This window comes from Phyllostomus discolor, chromosome 8 (assembly GCF_004126475.2).
Source record: "Phyllostomus discolor isolate MPI-MPIP mPhyDis1 chromosome 8, mPhyDis1.pri.v3, whole genome shotgun sequence".
NCBI lineage: Eukaryota > Metazoa > Chordata > Mammalia > Chiroptera > Phyllostomidae > Phyllostomus > Phyllostomus discolor.
Genome location: NC_040910.2, coordinates 89,336,237 through 89,345,677, shown reverse-complemented (window position 1 = coordinate 89,345,677; position 9,441 = coordinate 89,336,237). Strand labels below are relative to the sequence as shown.

At 39.8% G+C, this 9,441-nt stretch overlaps 1 non-coding gene across 1 annotated transcript; it reads left to right on the top strand.

The window, feature by feature from the left end:
• Positions 1-8,237: 8,237 nt before the first annotated feature.
• Positions 8,238-8,377, top strand: LOC114504411. Its single transcript, XR_003685184.1, has one exon. It is a non-coding gene; the product is annotated as a small nucleolar RNA SNORA7 (small nucleolar RNA).
• The last annotated feature ends 1,064 nt before the right edge of the window (positions 8,378-9,441 follow it).

Below are 9,441 nucleotides of genomic sequence, written 5' to 3'. Positions count from 1 at the left end.
CATTGGCTTTGCTTCATCATAACAATCGTAGTCATATTTTTTAGCAAAAGAGGAGAAATAAAAAGTCTTAAGGAATTCACCCTTTTCTTTCTCCCTAAAAGAGAAGTCCATTTGCAATGTAAATTGTACCTACACATGTCACTAATGGGTATAGGAATTGCAGAAAATCTTTTCAAAGCCTTTTTATTTTCTAATTTGCTCTCGGTTGAATTGTGCATCTTTATCAAATCATTGGATTAGGCAACTGTCTCAAGAATACAAACTCCACCTATTTCATACCAACAAAATGTCTTTTCCTGTGGATGCCATTAATAGAACCTTCCAGTGAAAATGCTGTAACAACTCATTAAACAGCATTTCTGAGCAAAAGTTTTCAACTTTTTCATTAATGTGTTTTAATCACTTAATGTTGCACTCTTTATGATGGTATCCTAGACCAGAGGTAAAAATCGACACCAGGCTCTAAAAATATTTAAAACTTTTCATTTAAAACATGTTTCTGTTTTCCAAGGCTAATGTTAAATTTGATGTGACTTTTCAGGCAAATGCTTACCATCTGTAGTTGGTATTTTTCTTCTGCTCCAGCCATTAATATATTTTTTACATAGAAGAGTTGTCTCCAGTAATAAAAAATCTGTCTGAGGTAAGGTTATGTTAATAATGGTACTCCTGTGAAGCTATTTTTGTAGTATAAATTTCAAATTTAATACAGTTTATGTGCCACGGAAAAAGCAAACATCGGGCACTCAGCAATTTCTACCCCGCTGAAAATTCAGCTTGCTTTAATGTTTAAACTATCATGAATTGAATTTAATATTAGGTCCAGCTTCCTCCAAATCAGCTTAAAACTGATGAAGCAGCCAAGCACAGCCCCCATATTCTTGCAGTTGTCAACCAGACACTTCATCCCCCCCTTCCCACTAATTACCCCTACCTGTCCCAGGTCCTCAAAGTTAGGTTAACTAAAAACCCTCATGTGCAGTCCTGTTCCAACATGGTTTAAGACTAGGTCACATTCCAGGCTATTCTCCATGACCCCTTCCCTGACCCCCTCCCAGCAGATCTGGTCTGCAGTGATGGAGACCAAGGTCACATCCAAGACCTGTGTCTCTTCAGGTCTGGGATCCTCCATGCCACACTCCTTGGCTTTTGCCTTCTCAGCCTCTGCTTTGGTACACTAAGGTGGTAGTCCTTATCCACATCCCCTTCTGAAGGTATCTGCCCTGACCTATTGCTCTAACACGATGTCCTAAGGTCCATCCCCACAGATACTGATTCAACAGGTTGCAGTGGGACCTGTGAATTTGCACTTCTAATGCTGCAGGTAGGGAGAACCCACTTTGAGAACTACTGCCTTACCCCAAGGGTAACCTCGGTGGCCTTGTTTGTAAGTAGTTGAGCTTGGCCTCAACTAACTGAGCCAAAGATGGGTAGCAGACCAAGAAGCCAATCACATTTTCTCTCCTTGCAACATGAAATGAGGACACTGGGACACTAAGTTAGCAGTGGGCAGCTGGGTTGGGAGGTCACAGAGTTCGCATCTGAAGAAGGCATTTTAAGGTTAGAGTAGATAAACAAAAGAGGAAATGAGTGTGTAGAAAGATACTAAAAAGCAGACAGAGAGAAGTGGAGATAAGAGGCTTCGTAGCCCCAAAGAGGAAGACAGAGAGTGATTGTCTGGTAGATTTCCTGCCCATACTCCTGGCCCAGGTGTGACTTCTTACCATTCATTTCCAAGGGATCTCACTGCAGAGAAGAACCGTCTAACTATCCCCTCCCCTTACTTAGCAAGTCTAAGTGGATCCCCATCCCTCACACCCACTTTGTCTCCACTGGCAACACCTTTCCCTCTTCAGGAGTATGGGACTCAATATGGGAAAATATTTAATATTTTTATACTGATGACATTGAAATGATAATATTTGGGATAGATTGGGTTAAATAAAATATAGTGTTAAAGTTAATTTCCCCATTTCTTTTTACTTTTTTTAATATGAGTACTGGAAATTTTGAAACTGCAAATGTGACCCACTTTATACTTCTGTTGGACAGTGGCAATCGAGGATGACAACCATCCTACCCATGTACCTCCTTAATATTTGCCACCAGCTGGATATCCTCATCAGTGGACCCTGTGCTCAGCCCAGCGCCAGACTTTCCCTGCATCACTTTAGATGATCTTAAGTGGTTGGAAAGCTGGGTGGGTAAGATGATGCATCCTACCCACCCAGCTTTCCAACCAATTCCTATAGCTACATCAGTTCAGCAGCAACTATCTCACCCCAGTGAGAGTGGGAAGATGTCCTTCAGAAAGATACATTTAAGTTCTAAACTGCAACCCCTGTACCAGTAAATGTGACCTTATTTGGAAACAGGGTCTTTGAAAATGTAAGCTAGATGATTACGATGGATCCTAATTCAATGCAACTGGTATTTTTATAATAAGAGGAAAACACCCTGTGAAGACAGAGACACACAGGAAGAATGCCGTGCGAGGACAGAGGCATGGACTGGAGGGTGCAGTTGCAAGCCATGGAATGCCAAGGATTGCTGGTGACCCCCAGCAGCTGGAGAGAGACAAGGGAGGGCTCTACCCGGTGTCAGAGAAAGCATGGCCTTGCCGACACTATAGTTTCAGACCTGCAACCTTCAGAACTATGAGAATAAACTTCTGTTGTTTTCAGCCACCCTGTTGGTTATACTTGATCACAGGAGCCCCAGGGAACTAAAACAACCTCCAAGTCCCTTCCACTCCCAATTATATTATATACAATACAGGTCAAAAGGCACACTGCATAGCTGATGAATTTCACTATTTACTGCATTTACAATACTGTGCTGCTTTTTCTATTTTTAAAGATTTCATCTATTTATTTTTTTTTAGAGAGAGGGGAAGAGAAGGAGAAAGAGGTGGAGAGAAACATCAATGTGTGGTTGCCTCTCATGAGCCCCCCATCAGGGACCTGGTCCACAACCCAGGCATGTGCACTGGCTGGGAATCGAACCTGCATCCTTTTGGTTTGCAGACCCATGCTCAATCCACTGAGCTACATCAGCCAGGGCACAATACTGTGCTTCTTAAAAAAAATAGAAAATCCTGTACATCTAGGCCATTTTTATGCCCCCATTTTCAAATGTCTTAAGTATACAGACTGCCCTGTTATATTGTGAATTCTGAGTTAAAAGAGATTATAATTTGAAGAGCTTGCATATTTTCCAAAGCCAATTTGGTGATTTAAGCATGGAAGTATTACAATTAAATGTTTGAAAAGTTATCTGTGCATGGTTTGCTGTAAGCTGATATCATGAAACAACACATCTTTTCAGGATGAGGTAGCAGCCCCAGCCCCCGGGGAAAGGGAGCGGGCGCATCACTCAACTGCAACTACTTTGGACAACTGAGCAACATGAGCAGGCTGAAAAAAAAAGTCATATCCAATCATCTTCAAAATAAAAACTGTAGTAGCTACAACATGGTTCTCCAAGGGCGGGATGGGAGGAGATGTGGAAATATTTGTATGATGCAGTCTTCATGGGTAATGCAGAGAATATGGGCCAAAATGAGATCAACACGGCTCATAAGCCAATGGGTCAGTGTCAACCATTGCTTAAAAACCTTCAATGGCTGCTTGTTGCCTTTAGAAGCCAATCCAAACAGCTTTAATGACATAAAGGAATGCTCATGATTTAAATACACAAACTTTTTTAAAGCAGCAAACAAAATTATATGTGAAGAATGATCCCAGTTTTTAAATAAATATACTTACGCATTCATTCAAAATGATCTTTCCTAAGCCTATGCTAGCTGTTGAGCACTGTTCTTAGAGTTTGTAATCTAGTGAAGGAAGACAACCAACAAGGACACGATACATAAAATACAAAGGGTAAGAAGGGAATTATCTGTTGCCTTCTAAAGCGCATTTTCAGTGCTTGAGTCGCTCAGTCCCAGTGATTCCCCAAAGTTTAACTGAAATATTAAGAAAGATGTTACCTCTTTCCCATTAAACATGAACTAGAAAGAAAGGCACTGCTGTGCCGTATTGTGGCCTTCCATGGCAGAGGCTAGCTGAGACTGAAGTCAACAGAGAAGAAGAAAGCCAAGAGATGGAGAGTGGAATTTGATTCTGATTGTCCTATTTGAGCTCCTGTATCCAGCATTCCTAAAGCTACCACATAGTTTGGGTCACATTTTCAGTCTTGCCTACGAACAGTTCTAACTGATATGTCCGGTGAAGCAGAATCTGGGGTGGAAGCTCTAATCTGCATTGTTGACTAGGCCCTCGTGTGAATAATCATTGAGGAGGTGAAGAACTGGATGGAGAACATGGGCTGGCAAACTTTTTCTATAAGGGGCCAGTGAGTAAATATTGTAAACTTCACCTGATGCAATACAACAGCATCCACAGGTGAATGTGTCTAGTAGCTGTGTTCTAATAAGACTTTATTTATAAAAGCAGGCAGCAGGCAGATTTGGCGCACTGGCCATAGTGCCAATCCCTGCTTTAGATCTAGAGCTATAAGTAAAGAAAATAGTACCATACCTGGAAAGGAGAGTCAGTAGGATTCAGTGTTTTTCCAAGATCTGGGAAATCTGAAACCATTTAATAAGTAAGGAAAAGAAGCCAATATAATATTGGCTTCTTAAGAACTAATATTTATTGAGAGCTTGCTATGTGCTATGCTAATGAACATAATAACATTTAAGATGCTTTGGTTAGCAAAGACAGAATATCTGACTCAAACAAATTTAAATATTGTAGAAGATTTGTTATTTCATATAGTAAGTAGCTCTGAGATAGGATTCATTCCATCATCGGAGTTTCAGTGGTTTAGTGACATGTTCAAGGACCCAGGTTCTTTCCATCTCGTGCCTCTGCCTTCCTCAGAGCTTTGGCTTTGCCTTCTGGTAACGCCCTCCATGACATGATAGTAGTCGTCCTCCACTGCAGTAGTCCCAGGCCTCTTAATCAGACCAAACAATCTCCAGAAGAAACAGAATGTCCCTTCCTCTGCCTGCTTCTTAGGAGTGACGAAATCTTTTCCAGAAGTCCCTCCACATCAGCATCATCCCCTCTCGATCTCGCATTGGTCAGAATTCAGTCATGTACCCACTCGTAAACTGATTTTTGGCGAGAGCAATGGAATTTCAAAGACTAGTTCAGACTAATCAGGAATCATGCCCCCATCTAGGCTACGCAGAGAGTGCAGAGAAGGGTGTGGAGGATGTATGAATATCTGAAATCAGGGTTCTGTTAGGAAGTAAGGGTATGGGGGCCAGGAATGGATATCGCATAAGCAACCACAACTGATACTATTAAGTGATATTCTTTTCATTTTTACAGTTGGGAAAAAATTCAGCAAGGGGAAAATGACTTGCCCATCAAGGTCATACAACTAATATGTGAAAGAGACTGGATTCAGACCCAGGTCTGAGTCTACAGTGCTCAAGACTTCAACTAACATGCTGAAGTGCTATTGTAGAGCTGAAGGTGTTAGGGAAGAGCAGGGTAGTGCCAAGGGTTGCCTCACAATCAAGTAAAATTGAGCCAGTTATTAAACCTGTGATGTGACGAGACCTCCCAAACGGGTCTGAGCTTTTGCTGTGTAACAAACAACCTCTAAGTCAGTGTGTAAAACCACAGTAATTTATTTAGCTCACAATTACATGGCTCAGCAATGTGAACTGGGCTCTGGCCTCAGGTGGACTCACTCATGCATCTTTGGTCCTCTGTCAGTTAGCTAGCAGATCAACTGGGGGCTGGCTGATCTAAGATGGCCTCAGGGGGGATGGTTTCCTTTTGCTCCATGTGGTCTCTCATCCTCCAGCAGAGTGCCAGGAGAGAGAGTGGAAATATATATAAGGCCTCTTGAGAACTAGCTCAGACCTAAGAAGAGTTGCTTTTTGATTAGGGACTGAGCTGAAAAAGGATTTTCTCTCCTCATTCCACAGAAAGATCGATATTATAACACTGGTGCAACATTATGCCCCATTCCCATGTCTAGTTCAGAGATTGTTCAAATAGGTTAGCTATGTCATGGCCAACACATCACCTGGACTCCTAGAGGACAAAGACTCTTAACTAGAGGTGGGACGTGGATTTAGTACAGGGTTAGAAAAGCAGAACCACAGTCAGCAGATTGAGACTGGGATAAGAAAAACATGAGGAGAGCATCTGAAAACCAAATATTTAAACTCAAACAAAATTACACCATCAATTTGTGTCACCCTCCTCTGAAAACATATCCCATATGGTAATTAAGAGACCAGAGCCATATTTTCTCCTACCCTGGGAAAGTGAATATAAGATACACATTCATTCATCAAAATTTTTTGTGCCAAACTCTGTCAAGCATGAAATTAACTACATTCTTCCCTATCAAGTTGCTGTCTTTAAAAATGTCTGACAGAATTACTTGTTATCTTTATAGGAACCAAGAAAGATTCCCCTCAACAACAATTTTATTTACAAAATTATTAAAATATATGATCTAAGCCATCTGAAAATATTGATGTCTTCTTTCTGATTTCATTCACTGCTATCATTAGCAGTTTAAATCTATGGCTGCATGTAGGCATTTAAATCACTTCCTTAATTTCTAAGGAGAAGCAGTGAGCCCAAGTAAGCTGCATTTCATTTTAAGAACCCATTCAGAAATTTACGGTCTTTAGGTATGAATTTACACAGCATGAAGTTTGGCCCACAGCATTTCTGAAAGTGGAATCTGGCTCATGTGAATTCTCATAACAAAAGAGGAATTGCCAAAACAAGCAACTTTCTCCAAATACAGGTGAAATAATATTCTTACAGAGTAAACCCTCACAATGTGAAAACACACAAAGTTCACTAAGCATTCTCTAAAACAGTTTTCCATAGAACTGAAGCCATGAAGAGGGACTGAGTCACGATCCTGGAGGGAATTCCTCCCCTTTGTCATTATGAGGGAGACACCTGAGAGAACTCTGAGGAAACCAAGGTGAAATGCGCCCACCCCCATGGCAGAGTGGCCTGAAAGGTGAAGTTCAGTTGGCTTGAGTTACCTCAGCTTCTACAGCTTGAAAAGGGGCATGAATATCAAAAATGCTTATGAATATGAATATAGGAAACCTATAGAATATAGAAATACAGAAAATAAGGACAAAAGCTATCTACTGTATTGTTGAACATTCATTGTGAATTTTCTTGTTGAAAATATCCATTTCTAATGTGCCATTTATAATTATGTTACAGCTAAGCAATCTATAATATATTCAATTAATAGATGGCCATATGGGCTGTAAATGCCAAGCAGTTAAGCTACGTTAATACTTGAAATGTGTATTTGTAATAAAGTTATAAATGTTTCAGAACACTTGAGTTAAGCATTATCGAGTAGTAAATACTAACAAAGAAGTTAAAAACACATGACCTAGGTGGGGAGGGTGTGGGGGGAGATAAATGCAGACAACTGTAATTGAACAGCAATAAAATAATCTAAAAAAAAAAATGACCTAGTGGAATGGTTCTGTTAAGATTAAAAGGGTTGTATTCCAGCAGGAAATTTTAAACTATATGAATATCTAATCATACAGGATCTGTCAAATAAATTATGGTAAATTCATATGATGGAATACATGCAGCCATTAAAATAATGTTGTAGAAATGTATTAAATATAAGATACATAGCATATATATTATATAAGTATATCTATTTTTTGACATAGGAAAATGCTTTAATCACGCTGTCAAATGAAATAAGCTTTTAATATAATATTACTGTACAAATTCATTCCTTAACGGAACAATACATAATATATGCATATTTAAACATCTTAAGAGAAACATATCAAAATGCAATGTGGATTTCTCTTTCTTCTTTTTTTTGTATACTTGTATTTTCTACTTCTTTTTTTTAAGATTTTATTTATTTATTTTTAGAGAGGGAAGGGAGGGAGAAAGAGAGAGAAAGAAACATCAATGTTCGGTTGCTGGGGGCCATGGCCTGCAACCCAGGCATGTGCCCTGACTGGGAATCGAACCTACAATGCTTTGGTTCGCAGCCCACGTTCAATCCACTGAGCTACACCAGCCAGGGCTATTTCCTATTTCTTTATATAATGAGCATCTATTACATGTAATAGCACAGTAAAAATATTGTGTTTTAAAACCCAATATTTGTATATTTTTGTATTTGTATTATTTGTATATTTTTATTTGTATAAAAATACATAAATAAGAAAGAATGAAAGAAATGCACCAAACCTCCCAGGATCTCGTCTGGAGGATGATTAATATTCTTCCAGCTTCAGAGATGGGAGTGAAAACAAACCAGGCAGAGGTACCCATTCCATTCCCCTCTTGCTCCGTAGTTGGTGATTGGAAGACACTCTACAACAATGTTAAAGTAAAAAAAAAGAAATGCACCAAATGTCAATAATGGTGGCCCCTAGACAATGGCATCATATTTTTATTTTCCTCTTTGACTTTGATGTTTTCTGAATTTCCCACCAAGAGCATATGTTAAAATCATATTACATATTACTAATATATATATAATTTCACCACACATTGATTGAATGGGCAGGGGAAAAGAAATAGTTACATAGGAGAAAGCTCCCTTCAATAAACTAAAAATAAAAACTTCTGCAATATCATCAACTGCTATAGATTCTTTCTTCAGAAAAAAATCTAATTGTCAGTAGCAGGACTACTAAACAAGCTGATAAAGGTATAATTGGCAAATACCCATGCCTGACACCTTTATATTGGTCCAAATGGTGCTAGGATCTCTGACTCAACAGTGCCCCCTTCCTGTGGCCACAGCACCTTTCGTTGAGGCAAGGACGACCCTATGCCAAATTCACAAGAGAAACTGGAGCTTCAGAGGGCTTCCTTGGGGTGCTGGCTGGGTAGCTCACTTGGTTAGAGTATCATCCCAATGTACCAAGGTTGTGGGTTTGATCCCCACTTAGGGCACACACAAGAAGCAACCAATGAGTGCATAAATAAGTGGAACAACAAATCAAGCTCTCTCCTTTCCTCTCCATAAATTTTTAAAAAGAGGGGCTCGCTGAGTAACTTGGTCTCAGAGGCAACTAGAGATGTGAATCAACAACGGCCTGTGTGGAAATGACTTCAGGATCTTAGCTGACAATGGGCTTGGCATGAGTCATATACTGACATGGGCTTTTAGCTGAATTCAGAGCAGGATTCTATTGGCAATGAGGGTCATGATGCACCCCCTTCTACATGCAGCCCATCAGCCTACACGATAGCAACATTTTCAGTTCTGGGTGCTATACTCTAAAAGAGACAAAGGGGAAAGGAATCAAAATGCTGAGAGGCTTCATGTCATGTTCCACACAGAATGCTTGGAAAAGCTGAGAAAGAAAACTCAGAGGAACACATTAGCTGCCTTAAAATAACACATTCCAGTGAATTAAACTTGTTCATGTGATTTTGG